The 13,179-nt window shown below is 37.7% G+C and overlaps 1 protein-coding gene across 9 annotated transcripts in view; it reads left to right on the plus strand.

The window, feature by feature from the left end:
• Positions 1-13,179, plus strand: part of LOC307185222 (RE1-silencing transcription factor-like) — a 228,639-nt gene that overhangs the window by 87,373 nt on the left and 128,087 nt on the right. The window lies entirely within an intron of this gene.

Below are 13,179 nucleotides of genomic sequence, written 5' to 3' on the forward strand. Positions count from 1 at the left end.
CCCTCTCCAGCATTTATTCTTTCTAGATTTTTTGATGATGGCCATTCTGACTGGTGTGAGATGATATCTCATTGTAGTTTTGATTTGCATTTCTCTAATGATTAATGATGTTGAGCATTCTTTCATATGTTTGTTGTCAGTCTGTATATCTTCTTTGGAGAAATGTCTATTTAGGTCTTCTGCCCATTTTTGGATTGGGTTGTTTGTTTCTTTGTTGTTGAGCTGTATGAGCTGCTTATAAATTTTGGAGATTAATCCTTTGTCAATTGCTTCATTTACAAATATTTTCTCCCATTCTGAGGGTTGTCTTTTGGTCTTGTTTATGGTTTCCTTTGCTGTGCAAAAGCTTTCAAGTTTCATTAGGTCCCATTTGTTTATTTTTGTTTTTATTTCCATTTCTCTAGGAGGTGGGTCAAAAAGGATCTTGCTGTGATTTATGTCATAGAGTGTTCTGCCTATGTTTTCCTCTAAGAGTTTGATAGTTTCTGGTCTTACATTTAGGTCTTTCATCCATTTTGAGCTTATTTTTGTGTATGGTATTAGGGAGTGATCTAATTTCATACTTTTACATGTACCTGTCCAGTTTTCCCAGCACCACTTATTGAAGAGGCTGTCCTTTCTCCCCTGTACACTCCTGCCTCCTTTATCAAAGATAAGGTGACCATATGTGCGTGGGTTAATCTCTGGGCTTTCTATCCTATTCCATTGATCTATATTTCTGTTTTTGTGCCAGTACCATACTGTCTTGATTACTGTAGCTTTGTAGTATAGTCTGAAGTCAGGGAGCCTGATTCCTCCAGCTCTGTTTTTTGTTCTGAAGATTGCTTTGGCTATTCAGGGTCTTTTGTGTTTCCATACAGATTGTGAAACTTTTTGTTCTAGTTCTGTGAAAAATGCCAGTGGTAGTTTGATAGGGATTGCATTGAATCTGTAGATTGTGTATATGTTTTATAATAGAAGTTTGTACAGAAAACACAGAAGTATTGATAGTTCAGTGTCATAAAAGCAGTACTGCAATAAAATCCTTATAATACAAGTTTACACAAATGAGTTTCTTTTTGAAATACCATTTTATCAGTTTTTTCCTGAGCATAAAAGTCTTCCAAGCTCACTGTAGTAGGCAATGATTGTTTACTTAGGAGAGGAGAATGGGACTAGAACAGGGAAACTTTTTCACCTCACACATTTCTGAATTGCTTGAATTTATTAGTAGCCGAGTTTATGTGATGAAAACCCAACTTAAACTGCTAAAAACAAACAAAAAATGTGTTGTGGGGAATATTGAATGGACAGCATGCCAGTTCACAGAATCAAAGGAAAAGCTGACCAACTAAGCATAAACCGTGGCAGGGTAGACAACTGGGGCGCCCCAGGGACCCTACGGCCTGGAACCGGAATGCTGAGCTCCACCAAGACTCTCTGGGTCTCGGGTTTCTGCTCCCCATGGCATATTGGCCTCATGCTCTCCTACTGCAGTCTTTCTTTGTAGTGAGGGATCATGGCTTCCAGCAGCTTTCAGTGACAAAGATTCTCAATCCCACCACCTAAAAGGAAAAGGGCTCTTCTCTGAGGGAGGACTCTGAATGGTCAGAAACCCACTGCAGACCAACCTCTGTGACCAGGGTAGGGGGAATTATTACTGGTCATGACTGGTCTAATTTGGACCAGGTGCTCACCCTTCAACCTATCACCAGGGTCAGGGATACAGGATCTTGTAAGAAGGCGGCAGCTCCATTCAGCCAGAAGTCTGGAGTGGAGTGGAGAAGGAGAGTGGGAAGCAGAAACAGTGCTTTTTTGGAGCAAAAGAAGGAAGAGCTGCTGGGCAAAACAGGTGATTAGTGTATGCTACATGAGCATAATTTTATTCTAAATATTTTTAAGTTATTTTCATCATGTGTATATATACATATATACATTCAAGTGCCAAGAATGTATTTATAAGGATATTCTCTGAAATAGTTTTATAATCATTAAAAACTGTAAGCAGCCTATAGTTAACATCTACTGATATTTTGTCTTCTTGAATTTTTCCCTCTGGGAACATTGCACCCAAGTGCTCATCTCAGCTGAACCAATCACATATCACCGTACTTCCTGTGACTACAGCAATTGGCCTGAAGGGTGGGTGTGTGATCCAGGTGAACCGATTTGTCTTGGCCCAGAAAAGGGTCATTTTCTTTTCAGGTAGTGAGGCGGTGGGGCTGTGACTCAGGCAGACTTTTTCACCTGGAGCTGTTACAAAAGAGTCATCTCCTGTCAGGTCAGGAAGCTGCTAAGATACGATCTGGAGCCGCCAATTCTGCCTCCCACACAGGGGGTAAAGCTAGTCTATAAAGGAAGCTGTTTATGCTGAAATAAACAGAGATGAGACACGAAGAGACAGGGAGTCCTGATGGGTTAGAGGCCCTGGTCCCAGGCACCCTCTGAGGCTAACGCGCCCCAGCCCCGTCCCCCCACTCTTCTGCAAATATGACTAAATGGGCCAATTTCCTCCTTACCTAAGGCTAGTTTGAATTGGGATTCTTCCAGTTTCAGCCACGAGACTCCTAATATCTGACTACAGATCAATAGAGCTGGGTAACTTATGGCACAATAAAATACTTTTAAGTGTAGCTTTTAAAAAGAACAAACTACATATATTGACGTAAAAAACAAATATAAGGAGAGAAGCAAGTTTATAGGGCAGGGGTGTGTTTCTGTGTGTGATTTTATATACACCACATACTTACGGAGACTGTGTTCCAAAAGGTTAATATTGGTTACCTCTGGAGGCTAGTATGGGAAAGACTTTCATTTTTTAAATATATTTCTGTATATATTTTTTAAAATAAATTTATTTATTTATTTTTGGCTGCGTTGGGTCTTCGTTGCTGCGCATGGGCTTTCTCTGGTTGAGGCGAGTGGGGGCTATTCTTCATTGCAGTGCACAGGCTTCTCATTGCGGTGGCTTTTCTTGTTGCGGAGCATGGGCTCTAGACTCGCAGGGTTGAGAAGCTGTGGCACGCGGGCTTAGCTGCTCCACAGTATGTGGGATCTTCCCAGACCAGGGCTCAAACCCGTGTCCCCTGCATTGGCAGGCGGAGTCTTAACCACTGCACCACCAGGGAAGCCCTCTGTGTAGTTTTTTTAACTTTCTGAAAATCATATACCACTTTTATAAAACTTTTAAGCCAAAAATAACTACAGGACATAATGTAATTGTGGCACATTTATGTTATACAACTTCCCACTTCATTGCCTCTATTCCATTTAAGAACAGAGGTCTGGGAATTTGGAGACCAGGCTTCTAGTCCAGACTCTTTTGCATGTATTCTATAACCTTGGGCAAGTTGGTTTGCCTCTGCAGGCCTCAGTTTCTTCCTCCTTAAGAGGGGTACTTAAGTAACAGTAGCTACTATTTCAGTGGTTTCCATGTGCCAAGTGCTGTGCTGAGCAGTTTCCTCACAGCAGCTCCATGGGTTGAGCATTATCCCCCTTTTCCAGATAAGAAAACAGAAGCTCAAGTAAGTCTTGGAATCAGAATTCAAATTCACATTTAGCCCATCCCCCAAAGCCATGTTCTTTTCACTACACACTCTCCCAGCCGCCTCTTGCCTCACGGTCTCACAGTTTCCTAGCCCTGGAATGCACTTAAATCCAGGACTTGACTCAAAATCCTCTATCTGGAAAACACTATCTTTCTAAATTAAACTTAGGTCACTTTTGTTATTGCTATGTCTGTTCTTTTTTTTTTTTAATATTTTATTTATTTATTTGGCTGAGCCAGGTCTTAGTTGTGGCATGCAGGATCTTTAGTTGCAGCATGCGGGATCTTTCAGTTGCAGCATGTGGGATCTCGTTCCCTGACCAGGAATCAAATCTGGGCCCCCTGCGTTGGGAGCACAGAGTCTTAGCCACTAGACCACTAGGGAAGTCCCTCTGTGTATTCTTTATGTTACATCAAATTCTAAGACAGAATGTCTCAACCTCAGCGCTACTGACATTTTGGACTGAAAATTTCTTGGTTGTTGGGAGCTGGATGTCTTTGGCAGCATCCCTGGCTTCTACCCGCTATATGTCAGGAGCACCCACCTTTCAACTTGTGACACCAAAGATGTTTCCAGACATAGTCGCAAATGTCCCCTGGGGGAAAATCACCCAGGGTTGAGAATCAGTGTTCTAAAAGAAGGGAAAAGGCAAATTTCTGCATTAACCCTGGAGTAAAATTGTATTGAAAAGAGACATGGAATCTTGTATTTTTACCTGCATGATTCTTGGACTCTACCAGCTCTGGCTAAAGTCAGCTCCAGTGTCTCACATTATTTGCTCTGTGCAGAACACTGTACCAGTTACACATACATTATATATCCAAGATTTAAGGAAATGGGGAAGGAGAATAAACCTTGCCCTCTCAAAAATAACTCTACTTCCTTAGTGAAATTCACATTTGCCTGAGAAGAAAAGAGCCACATGAGGCTGCTGAGTGAGAATGGATATTCGACAGGGAACAGTGGTAATTGAATACAATGCTGATTTTATTCCAACCAAATAAAGCAATACATAGGTCACCTGGGCAATAAGCTTAACTCAAGGGACAAAAGCCAAAAAACAAGGATTTTGTTGTTGTTTTATCAGTCATTGCCCACTTACACAACTCATCTCAGAAAATATGGGTTAAAAAATCTCATGCATAGAAACATAGGAAAAGAGGAAAAGGGAAAAATGAAGTTCATCTAGTGTGCAGTTGAAGGTGGTTTCTCCAATTTCCTTTCTGGTCCATCAGCATGGTCCACTTCGGATTACCTTAATATCATGACCATCGTCCCTGCAAATCGAACAACCATAAAAACATTTATTATTAAATTTCCCCCTGTACCCGTCTTGAGTTCTTGTGGCTGGACTAAAAATAAAATGGACACAAGGCAGATTAACAGGAGAAAAAGAAATTTTCATTCTTGTGCACGGAGTTCTCATAGAAATGGGACCTAATAAGTGACCAAAGTAGGCAGATTTTATACATTTTAGACAAAGAAACAATAAATTTGTGAGGAATTGACAAAGAAACTTAGGCTCTGGGAGCTTAATTAGTAAAGAATCTAAAGAGAGCTTTGGCTTGGGGTAGTAAATTAAAGAAGTAACAAGGTTTGTTTATACAGGCTTTTCAGCTCTGAATTCCCTATGTTTGGTGATAAGAGTGTCCTTCTACCTCAAGAAGCAGGGAATGCATCTTTCATATGATTTATTTCCTCCTCTCAGGGAGACAGAGAGAAGGGTCAAAGTGTAACTCTTGCATCAGCTCTTTCTTAAGTAAATTTAATTCAAAATAATTAATATGGCATTGAGGCATATTTTGGGGTGGCTTGCCCTGGGCCTCAACAGTTCCCTCTTCTAAAACTTCCTTGGCAATCTCACATATTAAAAGTCAAGCTGATAGAGTGTTCCATCCCACTAAACCAGTCTCTTAGACTTGACAGTAAGTCAGATGAGTTAAGCTCATTTCAGGTGATGCAGGTGGCATCCCAAAGTTAGGCCTATGCTGCAAGCAATCAGGCATTTAATAAGAGGCATGTCGGAACTTCCCTGGTGGTGCAGTAGTTAAGAATCTGCCTGCCAATGCAGGGGACACAGGTTCGAGCCCTGGTCTGGGAAGATTCCACATGCTGCAGAGCAACTGAGCCCATGCGCAACAACTACTGAGCCTGCACTCTGAAGCCCACAAGCCACAACTACTGAGCCCTCGTGCCACAACTACTGAAGCCTGTGCACCTAGAGACCATGATCCCCAACAAGAGAAGCCACTGCAGTGAGAAGCCCATGCACTGCAATGAAGAGTAGCCCCCGCTTGCTGCAACTAGAGAAAAGCCCCCAAATAAATAAATAAATAATTTAATTTAAAAAAATAAATAAGAGGCATGTCTATGGAAACAAAGGAAAAACAGAGGTTAATGATTGGAGCAGATTATAAACCAGTTTCTGAGCCCAGGGGTCAGTCAGTTATGATTTCTAGATGTCAGGGTCACAGCATCTTTTGCAATTTGAAATGTCTCTGATGATGTCATCAGGTGTTCAGGTAAACTTTCTGAGTTGCTTATACAGCAACAGGCACAAAGATTGTTTAAATATGAGCTTTTGAAGTTTATTTCAAATTGTCTAGCTTCAGTTTGTAGGGCTTCATAAAAAAAGGGCAGTTTTAGTTTTCAGTGATTTCAGATAAAAAAATAATAGGACAAATTTGGAAAGGATAGTTTGGAGAGTAATAGCCTGATATAGGAGGAAACTTGAAGAATTCAGGATATAGTCTAGTTTACAGGTGAATAACAAAACCCTCAAAGACAATGAACAGAACTAGAATTTGGTGTCTACAAGTGTGTATTATAGTTTCTGCTGAAACATAATTTTCTCTCTGCAATTACCCCCAGTTTTTACCAAAAATAGCCAAATTAGACTAATTTGTTTGCAGAATAAGTCTAGATTCAATAACCTTGGCCTGGTTGTTTACATAAGTACAGCAAGAATAGTGATTGAGCATATGGACTATTTTAAATCTGCTTTGCTGGAACTTTTTATGAGGAATCTCAGATTGAATTTTTTTTTTTTTAAAGATTTTTTTGATGTGGACAATTTTTAAAGTCTTTATTGAATTTGTTACAATATTGCTTCTGTTTTTGTTTTTTGTTTTTGGCCGTGCAGCATGTGGGATCTTAGCTCCCTGACCAGGGATCAAACCCACACCCCTTGCATTGGAAGGCAAAGCCTTAACCACTGGACCACCAAGGAAGTCCCTCAGATTGAATTTTTAATAGCCTCTCAAGGCTAAGAAGCCAAGCCAAACATTCGCCAACAGACTTTGCCTGCAATAGGTATAGATTTGGGTGAATTCCTTTCTTCACGAGGTCCTCAAAATAAACTATTTCCTGGGTCTGCCAGGAAATGACCCTTCCTATTCACCTGGTAAGACTGCTGGGAACCCTGAAAGTAAGGTACTAGGCTGTTTTTCCAAGAGGCTTTATTGGCTACATAAAGTCAACCTTAGTTTCTCAAAGCTGTCTGGTCATATCTGAGTCTATGCATGTCTCTCTCCAATATGACATTCCAGTCAAAGCGTTGATAATATTATATAATCAATGTTTCCAATTGTGTTTTGTTGTAAGAAAAACAGATTCTTACTGAACTTATGCAAATAACTATATTGCCAAGAAAATAAGAGTACTCACTGAGAGTTTCTGAATTCTGGAGGGATCCAATAGAGAGAAAAAGATAAATGTTCCAATGCTGCTTAGAAACCTATAATGGACCAAATTGTTCTAAGTCACAGCTTAAGAGAAAAGAGAAAAAAGTCTCCTTAAATCTGGAGAAACAAAAAAATTTTTAAATCATCGATGTTTCAAATTTTAATAAATCATAAAAAATTATAATTATCTTCCTCAGTTTATTTGGTCCCATAGTTAATTCTTGCTCCACTTGATCTTTTGTTAGAAATTTTTTGAAGCCATCAGTTTCTCCATTAGGGTTCTGTAAATTCTTACCCAGGTATGATTTGAAAGTCATCAGAAACTTATATTCTAGAATAGTTGTTAGATTGCTTTCCATGAATTCCCCTCAAGATAAAACACATTTGCAGAAAGCTTCTGTAAAAGCATGTGAGTAAAACAGTAACTGTGTGTAGATGATAAGACTTTAAAATGTCCATTATTGAAGATCTGATTCATTATAATGGAACTGATAAAGAAATTTAGTTATCTCTGAGACACATATTATTTTAAGATAACAACTAGAATTATGGCTAACATACTAGGACATATCCAAAGCTTAGGATTTTCAGTTATTTTCTAGAACATTTATGTTAATAACATTTACCCATACAATATGACCTAAGAAGGTTTATCATCATTTACTTGACAATGCTTCCTATGTAATTTAACATACAAAATAAGCCTAATTAATTTAGTATCTCTTTTATAAGGAGAGAAAATAAATTTTTGAGGTGTTCCAGGGGCCCTCTGGAAAACCCCAAAATTATTTCTAGTTCAATAAGACTTCATTTAGAATTTGTTTTTTTGTGCAGTTTGTCAAAAATATCAAATGTTTTTAAAACACTTGGTCAAATAGGATCATAGGTCACTGTGAAAGAATACTGAGCTGCCCATTTAATCAAAGTGACAAAGACATCCCTGGCATATACAGAAAGTTAAATAGTTGTAAAAAGCCTTAGTTCTTTTAATATTGAAAAGACTTAGATTTGTGTGTGTGTGTGTCTTCTAAGTGATCAAAAATCTGATAAAGACAAAACATAGAATCTGTTTTTCTAGACAGATTAAAGGTAAAGAAAACTTTTTCTTACAATTTCTTATTAAGACTAGACCAATAATCTGAGAAAACTTTGTCCTTTTAACAGAGATACATACCAAATTTTAATTTTGCACCAGTTTACTTTTGATATTAAAACTCATTTACTTAATTAAATTCATTTCAGTCTTAGCCAGTCCTGATCACACATAAAATTCCTAAAGATTCTTTTTTTCATAAACCTTTTATAATTTTCTATGTTCATTTTATTTGTCCCTTGTTTTCTTTCCCATTTAGAAATAGCCAGCTTTAGGAAAAAATCGCTTTCTCTTTCCTTAACAAAAGCACCTCTTTACCTTTTTTTTAGCCCAAAACACATAATACTTCTTTTTTTATTTCTGGTACCTTTAACTATGTATATTAATTAGAATTCTTAATCCTTTGAAATCTTAATTTCGGGGGGAAATAAAGAAGTAAATTGTGAACTGTATTAACATTTTGTGGCTTGGCAAACGTAAATACATTTCATAATTTCTAGAAATATATGCCACTTCATAGCACAGTATTTCAATAAAGCACAAGCTATATCTACTAACAGACCCAAACATAACACATCAAAAGTAGGTAAACTTAAACTTGTTTAGCAATTAATGTTTCAGTATTTTATCTTATTTGGAAATGATATAGACACCCAATGAATTCCCATCATTTAATTTAACTTAGCAAAACTCTAAGGTTGTAAATTAAATTACCAAAGAATTTAGAAAAATAGACACATAATAAAACAATTATCATTAAAAGCCTCAGCTAAAAATTCTTATCTAATCTACATCTATTTAATTCATTTGTTTTTAACAATCACACTTAGTTTACTTATGAAAATTTAATGAGTCATTAAAGCAGCTATTCATTAAGGTTTTCTTTCATTTTTTTCTGCTGGCAGAATTTGCAACAGAGACAACATAAGCCCATTTGACTAGCAAAACTAGGTAGAACAAAATTTTTTATATGCATTATATTCAATGCTTGTAACTCTGAAGCCATACCTATATTAATTAAACCAAAAAGCCTAAAATTAGCTTTTATTTATCAAAGATTATCCTAGAACTTGAAAAAATTTGGGGTTCTTATTATATTTTTGAGAATTTTAATGTAAGTGCTTGTTTGTTTAGGCCAATTAAGTGGAGCTCTTCTACAAATTAATTTTGGCAATACCATCTAGAGGTAGAAAAATATCTATAATGTACCCATATAGACATATACACAACCAGAGATCTCGTAGTTTTCATTTTAAAACTTTAGTCATGAGCAGGTACAATAGAAAAGTCACTAGTTTATAAATAAAGTTGAAATAAATTAAGTTTACTTGCTCAGATGGCTAACATCTTTTATTATTTGTGGAGAAGACTTAAGATCTGTATTTGCCCTTGACAAATAATTGCAGAAGGGATGTGATTTACTAGAGTTTGGGCAAGAGATCCTTTTAGCAGTTTGTGTTTTAAAAGGCCTCTTTCCCTTTTTTTTTTTGGTTTCAGGTTTTACCAATTCAGCTAATCCAGGCTCAGTCTCAGGCAATGTGGGCTGTGTTTACATTTCAAAGACATGATAAGATTTATAGCTTTTAGGGCCAAAGAAAATGTTAGGTTTTCTCCTAGGAGTTCTGGAGTATATTTATCTATTATTTTTATATATATATATATATATATATATATATATATATATATATTATAAGTCTTAGGGTAATTATTATTTTAAAATAATTTTTAAAGTACAGGACAGTTTTGCTCCAATATCCTGATCTTTTATAATATCTAGAAAGCATTTTGAGAGGAATAGGTAAGGACTGGGAATTGGTAAAGGCAAGTGGAACTTGACTTGTTTCTACAGTTGCATTTCTCATTTTGTAGAGTTTTGCAAGACAAAGAAAGTTGTTTCTATTAAACCCTTGAATATTGGCTTCCAGCTGATTTACTTCCTGATTATTTGCAGGAGGCACTGGGGAATTATAGAGGAGATGGGCAATTTTTTTTAGAAGGGGAATTTATGTTGCATCTTACTTTTAGGTCTAATTTCTGTTTTTTCATCTTTATAAGGGCCTACCTAAAGCTCACCATTATACTTTTTTTTCCTTTCAATTTGATCCTCCCATAAGTATCAATATAAGTTATTTATGATGAGAGCTTTCAAAATTTTTTTCCTCTTAAATATAGCCAACTTAAAGGATCCTTTTTCTGGCCATTGATGAGTAGGATCTTGTATTAATTTCAAATACAGACTCAAACCAATAAGCCTTTTTTATGGCTTAACCAAAGATGAAAGAAGTATCTCACAAGAGTATATAGCCCTCACATGATCAAGAAAGTTCACTCCCATAGTTAGTCTAAGAAAGTAAGGCAATGAAGGTTGAGACAACAGCCCATTAAGACAAACTCTCCTGAGAGCTGGTATGGCCAGAGTGCTGACTTTCTGTTTCAAAACCCAAGTCTATTCAACTGACCACCAGATGCACCTTCCAAATGGCCGGGACCAGAGAGAATATTCTCACTGGACACAAAACTGAGATCTCAGGACATAAAGCAAGGTGGAAGGACAAACTTTATCTGGGTTTATATGGAAGATCCACAGCAAAGTTTGTTTAAGTAGATGCAGGTCTGGTGAGAAACATTAACTCACCAGTCTATGAGGGTGGCTCAAACAGCAGGCTTATAGGAAGGACCTATGCCTGCATTCTGCCCTATGGTTCTTCCTCCTTATGGCAAACAATACAACAGACAGAGACGAAGAAAAACAGTGACCATCTCTGGGAAGAAAAGAATTCCCAAGAGTTGCTAAGTACAAGGAACTAGCTCAAAAATATTTTCTCCTGCTAATCTAAATTTAGAGAGGGAGTAAGGAACTCTCGCCACTTTCCCTTCCACCAGACCTTGCAGACAGAGATCCAGGAAGCTGAGGTGGTAAGAAATCTTACCTTCTGCTGGTCTTTATCAGATGTCTCAGGATCTCTCATCTGCAGTAGCCTCAGGGCGGGAAGCAGGTTCCAGCCAGGCTCCTGCCTGACTCACCAACTGTCAGGTTGAATAAATTTCCCCCTCTACCCTCTTGAGTTCTTGTGGCTGGACTAATAATAAAATGGGCACAAGACAGATTAACAGGAGAAAAAGAAAAACTTTTATTTATGTGCACAGAGGTCTCATAGAAATGGGACCTAATAAGTAACCAAAGCAGGCAGCTTTTATTCTTTTTAGACAAAGAAACAATACATTTGTGAGGAATTGACAAGACAAAGAAATTTAGACTTTGGGTAGTTAATTAGTGAAGAATCTATACAGAGTTTTGGCTTAGGGAAGTAAATTAAAGACGTAACAAGGTTTGTTTTTACAGGCTTTTCAGCTCTGAATTCCCTATCTCTGGCGAGTAAGGGTGTCCCTTCTACCTTTCAGATGAAGGGAGTGCATCTTTCATATGAGATTATTTTCCTGCTTTCAGGGAGACAGAGAGGAGGGTCAAAGTGTCTCTCTTGCTGGCTCTTTCTTAAGCAACTTTAATTCACAATAATTAACATGCCATTGAGGCACATTTTGGGGTGACCTGCCCTGGGCCGCCATATTGAAACACTACCTGCCGTATTGAAACTGCCCCACTATTTGTATTAAAAAGACCCATGTCATTATACATTAGATTCTTTACAGGGTGACAATTAATCATTTTTAAAGCTAAATCGAGGGTGAAAGCCCAACTCAGCTATTTTTTTTCCCTAACCCTAGGGCACAGGGAACTATCCCCAAAGAATCACTCTGAGAAGAAAGACCTAGGTAACTCACTTAAGACTGAGGTCAGAGAATGGACCCCTGAAATACAAAGCAGCATACCTGGAGTAGAAGTCATGGTCACATGAGCTGGTTAGGTGTTTTACACTAAGGGCATCAGGTGTAATACACTTATTACTGAGCATTCTACCAGATGGAGTTATTAAGACCTCTTTTCCAACTAATAGTGCAGGGTGCGTAGGTTACCTGAACGTGCCCTCTGACTTTAAAAGAACACTTAATATTCCACACTTAATATTCCACAGAGTTTAACTACTAAATATATTCTTTTTTGTTTAATTTTTATTTTATATTGGTGTATAGTTGATTTACAATGTTCTGTTAGTCTCAGGTGTACAGCAAAATGATTCAATTATACATTACATATATCCATTCTTTTTCAGATTCTTTTCCCATATAGTTTATTACAGAATATTGAATAGAGTTCCCTGTGCTATACAGTAGGTCCTTGTTGATTACCCATTTTATATATAGTAGTGCATATATGTTAATCCCAAACTCCTAATTTATCCCTCTCCCACCTTTCCCCTTTGGTAACCATAAGTTTGGGTTTTTTTTTTTTTTTTAATTTATTTATTTTTGGCTGTGTTGGGTCTTCGTTTCTGTGCGAGAGCTTTCTCTAGTTGTGGCAAGCGGGGGCCACTCTTCATCGCGGTGCGTGGGCCTCTCACTGTCGCAGCCTCTCTTGTTGCGGAGCACAGGCTCCAGATGCGCAGGCTCAGTAGTTGTGGCTCACGGGCCCAGTCGTTCCACGGCATGTGGGATCTTCCCAGACCAGGGCTCGAACCCGTATCCCCTGCATTGGCAGGCAGATTCTCAACCACTGCACCACCAGGGAAGCCCCATAAGTTTGTTTTTGAAGTCTGTGCGTCTGTTTCTGTTTTGTAAATAAGTTCACTTGTATCATTTGTTTTAGATTCCACATATAATATCATATGATATTTGTCTCTCTCTGTCTTACTTATTTCACTTAGTATGATAATCTCTAGGTCCATCCATGTTGCTGCAGATGGCATTATTTTGTTCTTTTCTATGGCTGAGTAATATTCCATTGTATATATGTACCACATCTTCTTTATCCATTCTT

This window comes from Stenella coeruleoalba (genome assembly GCF_951394435.1).
Source record: "Stenella coeruleoalba genome assembly, chromosome: 4".
Classification (NCBI taxonomy): Eukaryota; Metazoa; Chordata; class Mammalia; order Artiodactyla; family Delphinidae; genus Stenella; species Stenella coeruleoalba.